Below are 21,415 nucleotides of genomic sequence, written 5' to 3'. Positions count from 1 at the left end.
AATAAAGTCCCTTTTGTAATTCATTTGAAAATTGGAACTTTTTCATGTAAAGAACTCCTCTTGAATTTCCTTTAGAATCTTGAATGAGTTTGCTACTCAAAAAATGAAGTTTGAATTTTCTTGAATGAATTTTGAATTTAAAATTCAATTCCCTTTGATATAGAAAATGATGGGAAATCCTTGGAGTAATGTGAAGAATGTTCTTGCACCAATGAACTTTTAATTCTTGAATTTATGGTTTAAAATCATACTTGAAATAATCTTTCAACAAATGGACTAAAAGATATTTCTTGCAATTTTGGTGAAATTTCCATGAATTGTTTCAAACTTGTACCAATTTTCAAATAATCCATATGAATCAATTCTTCACCATGAGCCAAAAAAAACATGAAATAAATTCCAAACAAGTCTCTTAAATCACACCAATGGCAATGGCGCATAAAAGTGGAAAACCGCCATGAACACGAAATTATCTTGTAAAGAATGAGTGAATGAATGAAGAATCCTAATTTGGTCGATTCAAAGCTTTTGAGCTTGTTGAAACGAATTTTTGAGGACCAAATGTCGATTGTTGATGAAGATAGTTCCTTTGAGATGAAGGGAGAACAAAACCCTAATTGATTGTTGCTTGTACTGATGAGTGATTTCTTGATTAAATCCTGCTGAGTCACAAAGAGCAAACACAAACTATGCAATTTGTTAGAGATGCAAATGATGCATATGCAAATGATATGAGGTGGTATCTTAGGTCAAAAATTGGGGTATGACAGATGCCCCTATTTAAGTTTCTTCAACCTGAGATATGAAGATTGAAAATCTTCGTTTTGATAGGGTGGAAGAGACTTAAATATCAGAAGACGCAAATTTTGGACCTAAGATACCAAAATTGCGAATGATGCAAGGATATCTTTACCGAGGGAATATCAAGAACTGACTCCGCTGGGGAAAAGAGATCGGGAAGGATTCCTCAATCTGTTTTAGGAAGAGAATCCGTTTTTTCTTTTTTCGGGAAAGCAAGTGTATGCTTCACCGGGGAATGATAGCTTTGTAAGAAAAGCTTACCTATCGACATTACCGACTATCAGCGCAGGGATAGACTTGTTAATAATGCGAAGGTGAAAGGTATGAAACTGTATTACCGACTATCAGCATGGTGATAGACTTGACATGGTAAAAAGAGTTTCAAAGGTTCGGTTAATATTACCGACTATCAGCATTGTGATAGACATGTTTAATAATATAACCAAAACAAAAGGTTACCAACTACCAGCCTCGTGATAGCGGTTCTGAAGACAAGATCAATTATCAGCCGAGTGATAAAATGATTCTGGAGACTTTGCTAGGGAAATTACTGGTTATTCAGCCTTGTGAACAGTAATAAGGCCCTGATTGTCAAATGGTCTTCATGATTGAATTCCTTAAGAGGAAAAAGCTTTTGAAAGAGACATAAGCTGCTCAGATGATGAGGCTATTGCTTATTGTCTGTTTTTCACGACTCTATTTGGGGAATCGGAATTTGAATCTCTTGGTAAAGACAGGGTTCTATCCAAGAATGAATTGGAAAGAAACAGTCAAACAAGACTTTGTACCCAATGAGGCATGAACTCGAATGGGTATTTTCTCCTTTGTTTTGAGAGGAGAAAACTAAAGCAACCTTCTTCCACGAGGAATGATCTCAGTGGGGAACTGGAGAAAGAAGATGTTCTTTCTGCTTATGGGTGACAACCTACTGGAGAGATGACACGCCCATACCTGTTTCTCTTTTTTTTTTCTTCTTTTTTTTTTTTTTTTGAGGATAGATATTTCCTAAACAAGTGATTTTAGGCAGACATTTGAAAAATGCAATGATGCATAAATGATGCAAATATGTATGAATGATGAATGTCATGAATGTCGTATGCATGCTAACAATACTGACAGACAAAGAAGTATACTGGAGAGGGACCGACGTCGCAATACAACCAGATACTTGGCAAATGTTCTTCAACACGGTGTAGATAACACAGGTGATGAATGGTGTTGCGTGCTTTAATCTTCTATGGGGATGATAAGCATCTTTTCTTATTGAGATGGAAGAACCTCTTCACTGGAGATGGAAAATCTTCGTCACTGGGGATAAAAGACCTTCTTCACTGGGGATAGAAGAGCTTCTTCACTGGGGATAGAAGAGCATTTCCTATCATAATCTTTGATTCATCCTATGGAGATAGCTGTTGATGTTCCTTCTGTTGTTCACAACTCAAAGAAAAGTTTCGCTTTTATTTTGAAAAAGGAAAGTAAATTCATTTAAAACTTTTTTTCTTTTCTTTCAAAAACGAATAACATAATTAAAGCGTCATTTTGCAAGCTAGAAAAGATCAAGAATTGCAAACAAATGGGCACAAGGCTCAAATTTATTTAATAGGATGGTAATCAGCTAAAGGCGTGATTCCACGGAGTATTTACAAAAGTTGAAAATGGTAATTATGCGGAAAAGGCTACATTGAAAGCAATAACCACTATTCCCCCTAACAACTTTGAGTTCCAACTGTGCCTGTCGCTTCAGATTGGCGATGATTTGATTGAAGATCCTTTGATGAAAATACTCTTCAGGTGACGAAGTATGGACTGATGCAGTTACTTTGTCATTATTCCTTAATTTTTGCCTAGATTGCCCTTTCAGGTTTTCAATCTACCAGGATGAATTTTTCTGTTTATTGTCTCTAATTTTTGCCTGGACCGCCCTTTCGGGTTTTCAGTCCACCGAGACGCTCATTTTTGCCTAAGTCGCCCTTTGCGGGTTTTCGACTTACCGAGCTGTTCTTTTGTTCTTTTTTAGGCAAAGTATTTCTTGACTGCATCAGCATTCACAGGATGTGGGAGTTCATCACCATCCATGGTTGCAAGAGTCATGGCGCCGCCAGAAAATGTTCTTTTGACAACATACGAGCCTTCGTAATTAGGAGACCATTTGCCCCTAGAATCTGGTTGAAAAGACAAGATCTTTTTAAGCACGAGGTCGCCTTCTTGAAATTCATGAGGTCGAACCTTTTTGTTGAAGGCTTGTTTCATCCTTGCTTGGTATAACTGTCCATGGCATAGAGCAGTCATACGTTTTTCTTCGATTAAGTTCAACTGATCGTATCTTCTTTGGCACCATTCAGCCTCTGATAACTTAGTCTCCATGAGGACCCTCATTGATGGGATTTCAACTTCTACGGGGAGCACAGCTTCCATGCCGTATACTAGAGAAAAGGGAGTTGCCCCTGTTGAAGTACGCATTGAAGTACGGTACCCATTTTGTCTTGAATTATTCTTTTGCTAAATTCACCCCTCTTATGTTTCTTTTTCATGTTGCATGAGGACTTTGAAGAGAGCATGAAGAAGCTTGAACTTGAAGGATGGAGATTTGAAGATTGAAGAATTCAAGAAAGTCTTTGAAGTTTTGTTTTTCTTTTCCTTGTAATTCCAACTTTGTATGAATGGAACTTTGAAATGATGTAATTCTTGAATTTTAAATAAAGTCCCTTTTGTAATTCATTTGAAAATTGGAACTTTTTCATGTAAAGAACTCCTCTTGAATTTCCTTTAGAATCTTGAATGAGTTTGCTACTCAAAAAATGAAGTTTGAATTTTCTTGAATGAATTTTGAATTTAAAATTCAATTCCCTTTGATATAGAAAATGATGGGAAATCCTTGGAGTAATGTGAAGAATGTTCTTGCACCAATGAACTTTTAATTCTTGAATTTATGGTTTAAAACCATACTTGAAATAATCTTTCAACAAATGGACTAAAAGATATTTCTTGCAATTTTGGTGAAATTTCCATGAATTGTTTCAAACTTGTACCAATTTTCAAATAATCCATATGAATCAATTCTTCACCATGAGCCAAAAAAAACCATGAATTAAATTCCAAACAAGTCTCTTAAATCACACCAATGGCAATGGCGCATAAAAGTGGAAAACCGCCATGAACACGAAATTATCTTGTAAAGAATGAGTGAATGAATGAAGAATCCTAATTTGGTCGATTCAAAGCTTTTGAGCTTGTTGAAATGAATTTTTGAGGACCAAATGTTGATTGTTGATGAAGATAGTTCCTTTGAGATGAAGGGAGAACAAAACCCTAATTGATTGTTGCTTGTACTGATGAGTGATTTCTTGATTAAATCCTGCTGAGTCACAAAGAGCAAACACAAACTATGCAATTTGTTAGAGATGCAAATGATGCATATGCAAATGATATGAGGTGGTATCTTAGGTCAAAAATTGGGGTATGACAGAACCACATCTAGGGGGTTCTCCTAAACAGGGGCAAAATATCGAGGATTATAGAGGCATACAATCAAGGATCCTATTGACTGGGGCATATCTTTCAAGAATTCAAATACTAGGGCAGTGCATGTCAGGTTCGTGGCATGACATGGTAATATTCGAGTTCCCTCTAAGGATATTTCCTTCAAGATAAATGGTGCGTCTCTCAAAATTTCTGATATTGGGGAAATCACGCTAGTATCACACAAGGAGCATTGCTGCGTAATTGGCCTTCCTACGCCTGTATTATTTACGACATGCAATGTGGGATCGGCGTACATACATAATTCTCATTTATTTTGAGAATCTCATTACATGCCACATGCATCATAACATTGCATGAAATCAACATTTGCCTTTTCAGGTCACTCCAGAGTCAAAAGAATATCATCATCCAAATACGGTGCAAATACGATCGATTCAACGATTTAATCTTAACAATTTTGATGCGTCATTCCGAGCCTTTCTTCAAAGGCAATTTAGAAATGGTCAAAGAATTTCTTACCTTTCAAGGTAGTCTTTTTCAAGACGCTTATCAACCTTTCTAGGTAGTCTTCGCTAAGACCTTTCTTATCCTCTCTAGGAGTCTTTCTATGTCAGTCTTGTTTAAGAAATATCTAGATTAACCTTGTAGTCTTGTTTAAAACACATCGGATCCTTTCCAGGAACCCTTCTAAATTAGTCTTATTTAAGACATTTCGTATCCTTTCTAGGAACCTCTCTAGGTTAGTCTTGTTTAAGATATTTCATATCTTTTTAGGAGCCTTTCTAGGTAATCTTGTTTAAGACATTTCATGTCATTTTTTAGGAGCCTATCTAGGTAATCTTGTTTAAGACATATCATATCCTTTATAGGAGGCTTTCCACGTAGTCTTGGTTAAGACATATCTCAACGTCTTTAGGTAATATTCTTCAATCTTTTCTAAGACATATCTTGCTTTTTCAAGGAACTCCTCAGTCAGTCTTCTCTAAGACAGTTCTTCCCAAGCTTCGTTTGAAGCCTAACCTCCTTCACACCTGTAAATGATTTACCCTGCTCAAGAACCTCTTCAGGTAGTCTTATGTAAGACATTACTTCATCTCTCCTCAAATACAATCCGAACTAGGATTCGCAAACATCTCAAAATGGCTAAACAAATTCAGTGGGTGATAAGGAGATAAGATATGGGAGTTATCCTACATACATACTCACTTGCATACACGCAACATTTACATGTGTAAACATTCATACATCTACATTATATGCACAATGCATACGCATTTACAAGGCGATTTTCTATATAGATGAACTTGTCCGAATCAGGGCGAGTGACTCTTATTGGTGCAGGTGAGTTTGCTATAACCCTAGCAAATTATCCTAATGGTGCAGGTGAGTTTGCTATAACCCTAGCAAAGGATCCTATTGGTGCAGGTGAGTTTGCTATAACCCTAGCAAATGATCCTAATGGTGCAGGTGAGTTTGCTATAACCCTAGCAAATTATCCTAATGGTGCAGGTGAATTTGCTATAACCCTAGCAAATAATCCTAATGGTGCAGGTGGGCTTGCTATACCCATAGCAAACGATTCCTATCTTGGTGCAGGTAATGTTGCTAGAATTATAGCAAACGATTTCCATTTTGGTGCAGGTAAGCTTGTTAGAATCATAACAAGTGATCACAACTAACTGCAAGTCCTCGCTATGTAAGACTTAGGCTTTAGCAGGACATTTCTTTTCTCTCACACTCGAGCACAAGGTAAATTTAGGGGTCTTCCATTATTTAATAATTCTTCGATTCGGAAAAAGCGTGAGACCTGCGTATTCTCACGCCATTCAATCCAAGATAATTAAATAGGGGCAGCTGTCATACCCCAAAATTTACCCCAATATAATTCACATCAGTTGATTTATTAAGGGTGTTAAAAATTAGGAGCCATAGGGTTTAATATATCTATTATTGAACTCGTTCTCTTATAAAATGCTCTTATAAATTGGTTAAGAGGAAAAGGAGTTGTGGATAGGAATATTTGGGGAATCCACTTTGTTTTGGGCCCATTTGTCTCTTGTCATTTAATCATTTTTATTATTTTTTTTACTAACTTTGAGATTATTAGTATGTTATTATTGATTTAATTAAGTTAATTATTATTAGTGTTTAAGATGATATTAGTATTATTTTAGATATTATTATTAATTAATAGTATTAAACTTAATAATCATTTGCAATTATCACAAGTGATTAAGAGGTTAATTAAACAATTAAATAGATTAATTGAGTTTATTAAGGTTTTTGTTGGATTGCTGTTGTTGGACCGAAAAAAAACAAAATAAAGGATTATGGGCCGGTTCTCTTTTCTACGTGGACCAGGGTAGTGAACCGGGTCAAACCGACCCGGTCACTATTCATCATCTTCCCCCACGCGAACCATCAGTGGCCACCGCCCCCTCACCATCCAAACCCTAGCTTCAACTGGGAGATGCCCAGGCCCAGGGATCAGATCAAAACTAAATCTAATCTTCAACAATAATCAAAATCAAATCTTCATAAAAACCAAATTGAATCAAAGATAAACAGAATCGAATTAAATCTTAATATAATCAATAATATTTTTCTTAAAAACTGAATCAATTTACATTACAGATCGAATCGTTGAATCAAACTAACAATCTAATCTAAATCTTCCTAAAATAATCTAAACCTAATGTTATAAAATAAAGAGAAGAAGATTGAGGGAGGGGATCAGAGAAGGGTTTTCTGGAAAATTTGAGGCACCGCCGCGAACACCATAGCCCCAAGCGTGAATCTTCACGATCGGACCTGCAACCAAAGGAAGAAGAAGGAGATTAGGGAGAAGGGCTAACGTGTTCAGGATTCAAGATAAACAAGTAAGCCTAAAACCGAAACTTAGCTTAGGTGTTGAGTCATTTGCATGTTTGGATTGATGTGTATCTCTTGAGTTTTTTCTGGAAAATTCATGTGTTTGGGGTTAGGGCTCATGCATATGTTGTTGTTCTGGGTTTAGCGACGAAGATCATATGAAGATCTTCATCGTTCTGGGTATTCTGGGGAGGAGAGAGGATGAAGGTTTAAATTCACCGGTTCAAGATCAACCGGGAACTGGAGATTACGGTGGTCTAAAGGGTGTCTTAGGGTGGTTTCAATGGCGGCATTCTGGGTTTAAGTCAGAGAGAAGAGTGAGCGTTTAGAGCGTGAGAGAGGAAACAGAACGAAGAGAGAGAGAGGGATCTGAAAAATGAAGAGAAAAAATAGATTTTGTGGCTAATTCTTTCCCTCAACCGTTGGATGATCAACACGTGGCTTCTTGATAGCCACCTGTTGGCACCAGGACTTTGATCCGGTGCGTTCCTTACCATGTACCCTAGCCTCAGGAAAAACATGCAGATCGTTGGATCTAGGCCAGCGGCCATGATCTAGTAACCTACACCATATCCCCATACTCCCTCGTAACACTGGATCCGACGGGTCCTTTATCTTATTGGGCTCAGCCCAACGCTAACCACACACCCCAGTTTACTACCTCAATGCAACATACACCCCCCCCATACAAAAATAAAAAATAATAAAAAATTTAATTAATTGATTTTGTAAAATTTTAATTGTTTGTTTTTTATTTAATCTAATTTTCTCCTCGAACCGACTATACCTATTAGTCGTATTAGGCGAGAAATAGTTTTTGATCAATTTAATCTATTAATAATTCAACTAATTCTGGTTAATTTTCTCCTCGAACCGACAATACCTATTAGTCGCAAGTAGACGAGAAATAATTTTTATTTAATTAATTTGTTTATTAATAATTCAAATAACTCTCGAGTAATTCTCTCCCCGACCCGACTAAAGCTATTAGTCGCAATAGACGAGAGATAAAAAAAATATAATTTAAGATATATTTAATTTGTTGCCCGCGACGATCAAATCTATCGATCTGAGTAACCAGCAATGCCCCATTAATCCGTTAGCTATACTGATCAAATTTATTGATCATCGCATCTAACGGTGACATATTAAATTAGGGTCTTACGCCCAAACCTAAAACACACTAAACCACGACACTACGAATTTTCATCCTTTTCAATCAGGCAATTCAAAATGCCTTTCAAATCACAACTTCCAAAACTACGACAGGCCATTCAAAAAGCCTTCAAACACTTTCATAATCAATTCAAAGGCGTACAACCCTGTGCCCGAACTACGTTGACTCTGATTCTCCCTAAGGAGATACATAGGCACTTGGATAACCAAGGCGAGTCCCCTTCCCTAAAATCTAACTTTTTCCCCTATTCATTTCCTTAGCTATTAAACCTTAATAATTTCTGCCATAAAACTGTTACCTTAGATTCAAAGCCATAGGAAAGGGTTGAGGGTGCCTAACACCTTCCCTCGACCTGATTATAATAACTTACCCCAAATCTCTTAACTGCGTAGGGTTTCCTATTCGCCCTTCAGAATAGGTGGCGACTCTAAAAACATTAATTTTTAGGGCAGGTTGCCACAGCTGGCGACTCTGCTGGGGATAAATCATCAATGGTGAATTATTATGCTCCTAAGGCTTGAGAGGGTTTAGGTTTTGGTAAACGGTTTAGGGTTTTGGCGAAATTTTTAGGGTTTGGCTAATTCGCCATTTTTAGGGTTTGGTTTAGGGTTATGGTTTTTTAAAAAAAAATATTTAATTTCTGTTTCATTTATTTATTTAATTTTTATTATTATTTGCCTAAATGTTAATTGTTTATGTTAATATATTTGCATTAAATGTTTAAATGTTATATTAATATATTTGCACTGCTGGGATTATAAAACTGCTGTTAAGCCTAAGCGTGGGAATTATAATTAAGACCAGAGGGGAACTACATCGCCTACGAGTCTTGTTATAATTCCACTCAGAGTGGGTTAAATATTCGGAAAGGTCTGATACGAGGCTCGACCTTGTTGAGGGCTGGACTGGGTATTTAGTTGATCTCTCTGGGAACCTACCCCAAAAACTCGAACCTCATGGCTAAAATGAGTTGTTCTAAAATCCAAAGAGACAAAAAGGCTCGGCGGCTACGAACGACCCCATGCGACCTTCTAGAACATACCAATGGGAAGGGTAGGCACCCTAAGCCGTTACGTCGAACCTATGAACCTAGGGCTTATGTGCTTATGTGTTTAATTATACGTTTTCATTATTTTTTATATATATCGTATAACTGTGGCATTCATCATGCATCATGTGCATTCTTGTATCATGTCTTATCCACGAAAATAATGAGAAACAAAAAAAAAAGGAGTTATTATATTTAATCAATGGATGTGGATAAGACATAAACACGAATAAAGCATATCATTCACATGGCATGCATATCATTTTCATGGCATTGAAAGAAGATTTCTCTTTTACCTTCAGAGCAAGAGACCATTGGGAAGGATAATCTAACATCCCGACCGTCTTATCAGACAAGATTTCAGCAAAAGAAATCAATGGATCAGCTAGAACAGAATCAAGCCGCCCTTCGTGAGGAGGTGGATCAGCTAAAGGTTAGTATGGAAGAGGTTAAAGGAGGTATGGCTCAGATGCTAGGATTCATGAAGGCCCTCCTAGATAAACAAGACAAGGCAAAAGAGGTTCAGTCTGGGGATACCCTGGTTCAGGATGAGATCCCCAACGACGAAAACCCGCTGCTAGGATTTGTTTCAGGCTTTGGCCCGGCTAAGGACAGACCTCAGGTCCGATCTGTCAGGAGAGCTATCCAATTCCAAGAGAAAGGAGAGACCTCTCAAGAAGGGTTTGTCCCCACTCCACAAACAAAAGGGACAACCCGCACAGTTCGCATTCTTGCTAACAATGTCCTTAAGGATGATGATTACCTGGATCTACAATACGGAGTACTAGAGGTGGACAACACAGACCAAGCACCTCAGACACAACAGTCTATTCCTAACTCTGGGGAAGACTCCAAGGACAATGAACAAATCAAGGCACTAGAGGAGAGACTAAAGGTAGTAGAAGGATATGATGCTTTCGATGTGGATGCCTTTGAAATGAGCTTGGTTTCAGACTTGACCATCCCGCACAAATTCAAGATTCCCGAATTCGAGAAATACAAAGGACTCACATGTCCGAGGAACCACTTGCGCATGTATGTGCGAAAAATGGCTGCATATGCCCACGATCAAAAGCTGATGATACATTTCTTCCAAGATAGCTTAAGCGGAGCATCTGTTGACTGGTACATGCAATTGGAGAAATCCTATATCCGAAGCTGGAATGATCTTGCTAACACATTCTTGAAGCAATACAAGTACAACTTGGACATGGCACCCAACCGGATGCAATTACAAATTATGTCACAGAAGAAGGATGAATCATTCAAGGAGTATGCCCAAAGGTGGAGGGAAATGGCTTCGCGAGTCCAACCTCTCTTGATGGAAAAAGAACTGGTGGACATATTTATGAGCACTTTGCAAGGACCATACTATGATAAGATGGTCGGAAGCATATCTTTAGGGTTCTCGGACTTGGTAGTCATTGGTGAAAGGATTGAAAATGGGATAAAAAATGGGAAGATACAAGGGGCACCCTCAGTTTCCTATCACACAAAGAAGTCATATGATGGGAAAAGGGAATCCAACACTGTGGGGGCAATCCTGGTTAATCAGACACCAATGCTACAACAGAAGGATCAGCAAAAGCAACAGGGTGGCCAATGCCCTTGGAGGTCCAAGCCAAAACGATCATTCACCCCGTTGCACATGCCACTATCTCAAGCTTTGCAACATCTGCTCAGTCACAACTTGGTAACTCTGCTGCCTCCATACTCAGCTCCAGCTAACCCCGCTCCTGGGTACAAGCATCATGCTAGGTGCGCTTATCACTCAGATAGCCCTGGTCATGATACAGAGGATTGTGGGCCGTTGAAGCACAAGATCCAAGATTTAATTGAAGAAGGGCTCATTGAGTTCGAAGAGCCTCGCAAGTCTAATGCTATAAGTGGCTAGAAGGAGGGTTTCTTAGATCATTAGTTTTGTTTTCATTTGCAATTTCTTTTCTGTTTGTTTAAACATTGGTTTTGCCGTATTCGCTATGTACTTTACAATAATCATTAATGCATTGCTTACGTTTGTCTTGATTTATTCCTAGTGTTTTCACTATATTTAAAACTATGTTTTTACGTGGCTTCCTTATTTGTGATATTCAACTTTCGTTCAAAGATGTGTACCTTTAGAGGGAGAATGACGAAAATGATACCACAATCTCATACAGTACGCTTTCGAACAGACCGTGTTGACGATGTACAAGCATTGTTTCAATTCCAATACAATGGAGATATAAGGATGTTAATCCCTCGTCAACCCCTTTGAGCCTAAGAAGTAGGAGTTTTCCTTCACATACAAAATAAAAACCCTCAAAATATAACCTGGGGTAGGGTAGCTGTTCAGTTAACTTAATTATCCCAAATTATTCCTTTGAACATAATCACTGATGGTTCTCCGTCATAATTAAGCCTGGCAGTCAATGTCCGCAAAGAAAAAGAAAAAACAATGCAAGGCCTGCCAAGTCAAAACCTATTAAGGAGACTTAGGCAAAATTGGGGCATCCTGTTGACTGTAATTTTAAATAAACAGTTCAGGCAAAATTAGGGATAATAAAGTCAAAAAAAAAAGAGGTCACTATATACTCTTGACAAAAGGAAAATATTACAAAAGGAGGATGACTGTCTTTACAGATAAACCTTTGGTTTTTGAACCATTATGAATGTCAGTAATACAATACCCAAAGTCTTTTGGAGCATAAATGCATAGTTAACTGAGCATAGGACTGGAGAACATCACGAAGATTGGGATGGGTACAAATAAACTTTGAGCCATTATCCTTTGTTTCTTAAAACCGTGAACCAGGCCACGTTACAACCCTTAAAAGTCCTAACTGAAGCATGGTTAGTTTGAAAGCATACCGTTACCAAAAGGTATCCCGACTCCTTAAGGTCCACTATAACTCTTGAGTTGATATCACTTTCTTACAAAAAAAACACTTTGTTTTACTAAAAAATGTTTTTAAGCTTTCAAGACAGATATATGCATTCGCATCTTATGAATTTCATCGTAAAGCACACTGGTCTATATAGATTCAAATGTTTTAACATCAGGGAGAAGTTGCGTGGGGCATGGCTAATGGCTAAAAATCCTACCGACAGGCGAAATAGCTTTAAAAGCATATCAAAGAAGAAATATCTCTTACGCCTGACTCGGGTGGCTAGTGTGTACACAAGGCATAACCCGTTTTCATTCTATTTATCTAGGGCAATCCAATCAAGATCCATGGAATCTCTCAAAGATGCTGAATAGCCCATAGGGAAAGTCCATTACCGGGGGGCACGCTGCAAAAGGTCACTCAGTGTCAAATGTTGTTAATACCACCCTCACACCCTTTTCAGGAACCTTTTCTAGGTTGTTTTCTTTAAGACGCCTCTTAATCCTTTCAGACAGTCTTCTTTAAGACATGCTCAAATATCTATTATCCTTTCTAGGAGCCCTTTTCAGATAGTCTTCTTTAAGACACATCCTCACGTTCTTTCTACAAGCCTTTCCAGGTATCTCTCGTCATCTTTAGAAATCTTTTCAGATAGTCTTTTCTAAGACATATTCCTTTCTAAGTAGTCTTCTTTAAGACATTCCTTACCCTTTTCAGGTAATATTCTCTAAAATATCCCTCATCCTTTCCAAGAACCTTTCTAAGTAATCTTCTTTAATACACCCGTCAATCTTTTCAGACATGTTCAAACTTCTCTTATGCCTCCAAGAATTGTGTCAAACTTTGTAAAGTACAGTCTTCTTTAGGACGGTCTCCTATCCTTTCTAGGGTAATCTTCTTCAAAATGTCTTTTCCTGAGTTTTGTTTAAAACACCACATTCTTCAAAATAGTCTTTATCCTCTATGGGATTCTTTGACCCTCTTTATAAAGGTGCTTCCCCGAGCTTTGTTTAAAGTAAAGTCTTGTTCAAGACGATCTCATATCCTTTCCAGGAACCTCTTCAGGTAATCTCCTAGAAGACATCATCTCATTCTGAGTATTCAACGAAATTTTTGTCCATCGGACACGACCAAGACGCATGACTAATTCTGAAAAGCATCTGCTTCACATTCGAATCAATACTTAGCATCAGGGAGATTGGGTTAATCAAAGGCGATCATTGCTAATAAAGATCCCTGAACCGGGGGAACCACATCTAGGGGGTTCTCCTAAACAGGGGCAAAATATCGAGGATTATAGGGGCATACAATCAAGGATCCTATTGACTGGGGCATATCTTTCAAGAATTCAAATACTAGGGCAGTGCATGTCAGGTTCGTGGCATGACATAGTAATATTCGAGTTCCCTCTAAGGATATTTCCTTCAAGATAAATGGTGCGTCTCTCAAAATTTCTGATATTGGGGAAATCACGCTAGTATCACACAAGGAGCATTGATGCGTAATTGGCCTTCCTACGCCTGTATTATTTACGACATACAATGTGGGATCGGCGTACATACATAATTCTCATTTATTTTGAGAATCTCATTACATGCCACATGCATCATAACATTGCATGAAATCAACATTTGCCTTTTCAGGTCACTCCAGAGTCAAAAGGATATCATCATCCAAATACGGTGCAAATACGATCGTTTCAACGATTTAATCTTAACAATTTTGATGCGTCATTCCGAGCCTTTCTTCAAAGGCAATTTAGAAATGGTCAAAGAATTTCTTACCTTTCAAGGTAGTCTTTTTCAAGACGCTTATCAACCTTTCTAGGTAGTCTTCACTAAGACCTTTCTTATCCTCTCTAGGAGTCTTTCTATGTCAGTCTTGTTTAAGACATATCTAGATTAACCTTGTAGTCTTGTTTAAAACACATCGGATCCTTTCCAGGAACCCTTCTAAATTAGTCTTGTTTAAGACATTTCGTATCCTTTCTAGGAACCTCTCTAGGTTAGTCTTGTTTAAGATATTTCATATCTTTTTAGGAGCCTTTCTAGGTAATCTTGTTTAAGACATTTCATGTCCCTTTTTAGGAGCCTTTCTAGGTAATCTTGTGTAAGACATATCATATCCTTTATAGGAGGCTTTCCAGGTAGTCTTGGTTAAGACATATCTCAACGTCTTTAGGTAATATTCTTCAATCTTTTCTAAGACATATCTTGCTTTTTCAAGGAACTCCTCAGTCAGTCTTCTCTAAGACAGTTCTTCCCAAGCTTCGTTTGAAGCCTAACCTCCTTCACACCTGTCAATGATTTACCCTGCTCAAGAACCTCTTCAGGTAGTCTTATGTAAGACATTACTTCATCTCTCCTCAAATACAATCCGAACTAGGATTCGCAAACATCTATAAATGGCTAAACAAATTCAGTGGGTGATAAGGAGAAGATATGGGAGTTATCCTACATACATACTCAATTGCATACACGCAACATTTACATGTGTAAACATTCATACATCTACATTATATGCACAATGCATACGCATTTACAAGGCGATTTTCTATACAGATGAACTTGTCCGAATCAGGGCGAATGACTCTTATTGGTGCATGTGAGTTTGCTATAACCCTAGCAAATTATCCTAATGGTGCAGGTGAGTTTGCTATAACCCTAGAAAATGATCCTATTGGGGCAGGTGAGTTTGCTATAACCCTAGCAAAGGATCCTATTGGTGCAGGTGAGTTTGCTATAACCCTAGCAAATGATCCTAATGGTGCAGGTGAGTTTGCTATAACCCTAGCAAATTATCCTAATGGTGCAGGTGAATTTGCTATAACCCTAGCAAATAATCCTAATGGTGCAGGTGGGCTTGCTATACCCATAGCAAACGATTCCTATCTTGGTGCGGGTAATGTTGCTAGAATTATAGAAAACGATTTCCATTTTGGTGCAGGTAAGCTTGTTAGAATCATAACAAGTGATCACAACTAACTGCAAGTCCTCGCTATGTAAGACTCAGGCTTTAGCAGGACATTTCTTTTCTCTCACACTCGAGCACAAGGTAAATTTAGGGGTCTTCCATTATTTAATAATTCTTCGATTCGGAAAAAGCGTGAGACCTGCGTATTCTCACGCCATTCAATCCAAGATAATTAAATAGGGGCAGCTATCATACCCCAAAATTTACCCCAATATAATTCACATCAGTTGATTTATTAAGGGTGTTAAAAATTAGGAGCCATAGGGTTTAATATATCTATTATTGAACTCGTTCTCTTATAAAATGCTCTTATAAATTGGTTAAGAGTAAAGGGAGTTGTGGATAGGAATATTTGGGGAATCCACTTTGTTTTGGGCCCATTTGTCTCTTGTCATTTAATCATTTTTATTATTTTTTTTACTAACTTTGAGATTATTAGTATGTTATTATTGATTTAATTAAGTTAATTATTATTAGTGTTTAAGATGATATTAGTATTATCATAGATATTATTATTAATTAATAGTATTAAACTTAATAATCATTTGCAATTATCACAAGTGATTAAGAGGTTAATTAAACAATTAAATAGATTAATTGAGTTTATTAAGGTTTTTGTTGGATTGCTGTTGTTGGACCGAAAAAAAACAAAATAAAGGATTATGGCCCGGTTCTCTTTTCTACGTGGACCAGGGTAGTGAACCGGGTCAAACCGACCCGGTCACTATTCATCATCTTCCCCCACGCGAACCATCAGTGGCCGCCGCCCCCTCACCATCCAAACCCTAGCTTCAACTGGGAGATGCCCAGGCCCATGGATCAGATCAAAACTAAATCTAATCTTCAACAATAATCAAAATCAAATCTTCATAAAAACCAAATTGAATCAAAGATAAACAGAATCGAATCAAATCTTAATATAATCAATAATATTTTTATTAAAAACTGAATCAATTTACATTACAGATCGAATCGTTGAATCAAACTAACAATCTAATCTAAATCTTCCTAAAATAATCTAAACCTAATGTTATAAAATAAAGAGAAGAAGATTGAGGGAGGGGATCAGAGAAGGGTTTTCTGGAAAATTTGAGGCACCACCGCGAACACCATAGCCCAAAGCGTGAATCTTCACGATCGGACCTGCAACCAAAGGAAGAAGAAGGAGATTAGGGAGAAGGCTAACGTGTTCAGGATTCAAGATAAACAAGTAAGCCTAAAACTGAAACTTAGCTTAGGTGTTGAATCATTTGCATGTTTGGATTGATGTGTATCTCTTGAGTTTTTTCTGGAAAATTCATGTGTTTGGGATTAGGGCTCATGCATATGTTGTTGTTCTGGGTTTAGCGATGAAGATCATATGAAGATCTTCATCGTTCTGGGTATTCTGGGGAGGAGAGAGGATGAAGGTTTAAATTCACCGGTTCAAGATCAACCAGGAACTGGAGATTACGGTGGTCTGAAGGGTGGCTTAGGGGGGTTTCAATGGCGGCGTTCTGGGTTTAAGTCAGAGAGAAGAGTGAGCGTTTAGAGCGTGAGAGACGAAACAGAACGAGAGAGAGAGAGAGGGATCTGAAAAATGAAGAGAAAAAATAGGTTTTGTGGCTAATTCTTTCCCTCAACCGTTGGATGATCAGCACGTGGCTTCTTGATAGCCACCTGTTGGCACCAGGACTTTGATCCGGTGCGTTCCTTACCATGTACCCTAGCCTCAGGAAAAACATGCAGATCGTTGGATCTAGGCCAGCGGCCATGATCTAGTAACCTACACCATATCCCCATACTCCCTCGTAACACTGGATCCGACGGGTCCTTTATCTTATTGGGCTCAGCCCAACGCTAACCACACACCCCAGTTTACTACCTCAATGCAACTTACACCCCCCCATACAAAAATAAAAAATAATAAAAAATTTAATTAATTGATTTTGTAAAATTTTAATTGTTTGTTTTTTATTTAATCTAATTTTCTCCTCGAACCGACTATACCTATTAGTCGTATTAGGCGAGAAATAGTTTTTGATCAATTTAATCTATTAATAATTCAACTAATTCTGGTTAATTGTCTCCTCGAACCGACTATACCTATTAGTCGCAAGTAGACGAGAAATAATTTTTATTTAATTAATTTGTTTATTAATAATTCAAATAACTCTCGAGTAACTCTCTCCCCGACCCGACTAAAGCTATTAGTCGCATTAGACGAGAGATAAAAAAAATATAATTTAAGATATATTTGATTTGTTGCCCGCGACGATCGAATCTATCGATCTGAGTAACCAGCAATGCCCCATTAATCCGTTAGCTATACTGATCAAATCTATTGATCATCGCATCTAACGATGACATATTAAATCAGGGTTGTACGCCCAAACCTAAAACACACGAAACCACGACACTATGGATTTTCATCCTTTTCAATCAGGCAATTCAAAATGCCTTTCAAATCACAACTTCCAAAACTACGACAGGCCATTCAAAAAGCCTTCAAACACTTTCATAATCAATTCAAAGGCGTACAACCCTGTGCCCGAACTACGTTGACTCTGATTCTCCCTAAGGAGATACGTAGGCACTTGGATAACCAAGGCGAGTCCCCTTCCCTAAAATCTCACTTTTTCCCCTATTCATTTCCTTAGCTATTAAACCTTAATAATTTCTACCATAAAACTGTTACCTTAGATTCAAAGCCATAGGAAAGGGTTGAGGGTGCCTAACACCTTCCCTCGACCTGATTATAATAACTTACCCCGAATCTCTTAACTGCGTAGGGTTTCCTATTCGCCCTTCAGAATAGGTGGCGACTCTAAAAACCTTAATTTTTAGGGCAGGTTGCCACAACCTCATTTTCTATGATTGTCGTATGTTTGTGCTAATTTCCAGCCTTGGGGTAAAACTTGTTTATTTATTTAATTTTTGCCTTTATTTAAATTTCTGCCTTTATCTAATTCTTTTTCTTTAAATTTAATTATTTATTTTTAAGTTTCGCTTTTACTATTTATTTTAAATTCTAGAAAATGTGTATAGGCTTGCAAGGTTTTTTTTTGTAATAGTTTAGTTTTATTTTTCTGCCTTTATTTTCCGCCTTTATTTTTCTGCCCACAGGTGTTTATTGTAATAGCGTAGGAACTTATATTCGCTGCCTTTAATTTATGTATAATATTAATTGCTGTGGTTAGTAATCCTAGGGAGTGCAAGCCTTGAATTAACTTAGAATAACTACTTACAAGATAAAATATCCGAACTGAATCACTTGATTGTGCCACACACACACCTTTGGAGTAACCTCTCTTATTGCCTTGTTGCCTGTTGTCTTATTGTCTGTTGCCTTTTAATTATGATTCTGAAATAGTCAAGTCCCTCGATTCCGAGGATACCTAAGCAAAACAAATGTTACTCTCAGTTCATCATCATAAGATCATAGTCCCTTCGAAGTTGCCTTAACAGTAAATGGTCTTGTCCCTCGAAGTTGCCTCGGTAAATGATGATTGTCCCAATTGCTAAGGTATCCTCGCCTGGTGCCTAAAAAAGATCAATGACTATTATATCCTTCCCTAAAGACTACCCGCCCTCTTTATGGTAGGGACAGTCTTGTGGCGAACGATAATTTCGATGACCCTTTTTAAATCCAATAAAAGGACTTCCTACCCTCCTATGGTATGGATAGCCCTGAAAAGCTAAAAGAACAAATTTTAAAACTTAGGGTAGTTGCTACTAATTGCTTGCTCTTAATTCAAAATCTTTTCCCACTCTTTTTTCAAAATCAAATTCAAAAAGGCTAGGCTTATTTACAAGCTAAAGTCCTTCTTCAAAATATTTTCTAAACACACATTACACTTCTTTTCAAACAATTCAAACAAACGAAGTGAGCTAAGCAATTAAGAGCCCATGGATAACCATGGATACAAAGGGTGCTTAAACCTTCCCTTTGTATAACCTACCCCCCGAACTCAAAATCTTTTTAAATGGTCTTTTCCTGTTCTTTTAGCCTTTCTATAAATTGGATAAAATAAAATTCGGTCTCGACTCTTGCTATCCACAACATTTCAAAAAGTCAGTTCTCCCACCGTGTTACAGATGTTGTACTGGAGAATTAGCACCCTTTTGAATAATTGTCGAGATGATGAATATGTTATTGTGGTTGTACGTAGTTAACGAGTATGTATTCGGGGAAGTTAAGACGATGAGTTAATACTATATGATGCTATAATAATTTTGTGCTGTTGTGAGGTGTTATTGTAGATTTCCAGATATAATGAGGAATTATACTCTATGAAGGACAAAGTTGATTTAATTCTTAGAGAAGAGTGGGACTCAGTTTGAGCTATTTTGTAAGCAATGGTATATTGAGGCTGATGAGTAGGATTATAATTACTTGTGTGTAATCGTTCTGATGGTTAGAATGTTTAAATAGAGGAAGTAAATCAGGAATTTGTTTTTTAGTGCGAGTAAGTATTGCTAAGTGGTAGACTAGTACCATGTATGATAAAGAATGATTCTTGAACGAATGAGTAAAGAGAGCCAGAATCGGGTAAAACTAAGAAATCTAATTGGTGATGATGATTGTAATGAGTAATCAGAATAGTGCAGCAAAAGCAGAATGTAACGTGTTGGATAATTGCTGGTGTGACTTGAGAGGAGTCAGATAGTTAAAATTCAATGGTATAGAAATATTATTATTGAGTTTTTTGAAGGAAGCAGTTGGTGAAAAGTGTAAGTATTATTTTATCACTCAAATGGAAAAGTGTGTCTAAGGTTGGTACGTTCGGTAGATGGAATGGATTACTGTAGTGTTGATCAGGTGTGATCATACCATGGATTGTGTAATTATATTATTCAGTTATTAGGCGTATTGTATGGGCCGCACCTCGAAGTTTCATTGTCGTTAACCTTTTGGAGATATAGTGAGTGGTACACCTTTGGGGTGGTTGAATGCGATGTAAGAGCTGAGATTGAATGCATGAGACATGCTTTCTTTTGGTTATGTCAGATGAATTTTGAGGATCGACTAGGGAAATGTTACTTGGGAACTGGAGGGTCAGATGAAGGACTCATATCCGGAACTTTTCAATTGAAGTATGTTTTCGAGGACGAAAACTCTTTTAGTGGGGGAGAGTTGTAACATCCTATATTTTCTAATTTTAATTTAATCGAAAATTAAATTATTATTTAGAATTATTTAGTATTTTCGTTGAACAAATTGGAGGAATTATGGAATATTGGTGTTTGGGCCAAGTGTGGTATTTAGTAATGAGGGTGTGTTAAGTTGTTGAGCCTAATACTAAATTATGTCATGTTTTCATAAAATAAGGACATAAGAGGAAATTGAGAAATAGAGGAGGAAAACCTAAGAGGGAGAGAAGAAGAACTCATGGACAAAACTCATTTTTGTATTCATGGTGCAACCCTTACAAAATGAGTCATAACTTTCTGCTCGTAGCTCCAAATCAGGTAATTCTCGAAGATTGGTATTCTACACAAAATTTCCTTCGAATTGATATATTAAATCGTGCCAGGGAAGTTCTTGATGAGGGAGATAAGCGAGTTTGAAGATTGGATATTCTGCTGAATTTGAAGAAAAAAGGGCTTATGGGTTTGATGGAGAAGAAGGGGGACAGTCCAGATTCTTGGCTAAGGTTAGGGGAGACTCTTCCGATTAATCTCTTTTATCGATTCATGAGTAATAGAATTGAATTGTATATTATATGATTCAATTGGGATATAGGTTAGGTTTGTAGTATTGAAACTTTAGGTTCAATTCATGATTAATGATGCAATTGGTTACTGCGAATGATGGATGTTGTTAGATATGAATTGTAGTGTGTTATGGTGGTGTTTGGTAATTGAAATTGGCTCTGTTTTGGTGTGGATTCATATTGGAATGAATGGGTAATGAGTAGAGGAATTGAAATGCTGTCAAAATGTGATTTTCGGTTCTAGTAACGTTGTACTCGGGTAGCAGCCCTGCTGTAACCGGTTAAAGTGTTGCAAAATAGGCAGATTAGGCATACTGGGGTACTGTAACCGGGTAGAAGCCTTGCTGAAACTGGTTACAACTGAATGTAACAGACAACAAATGTAGTGACGGTGATGTGTAACCAGGTAACAGCCCTGCTGTAACCCGTTACACCTAACAACTTTCAAAATTTAATTTCTTAAATAATTCATAACTTTTGAACCGTAACTCTGTTTGGG

The sequence above is a fragment of the Vicia villosa genome, linkage group LG2, assembly GCF_029867415.1.
Source record: "Vicia villosa cultivar HV-30 ecotype Madison, WI linkage group LG2, Vvil1.0, whole genome shotgun sequence".
In the NCBI taxonomy this organism is placed as follows: Eukaryota; Viridiplantae; Streptophyta; class Magnoliopsida; order Fabales; family Fabaceae; genus Vicia; species Vicia villosa.
Note: the sequence above shows the minus strand (reverse complement) of the source record.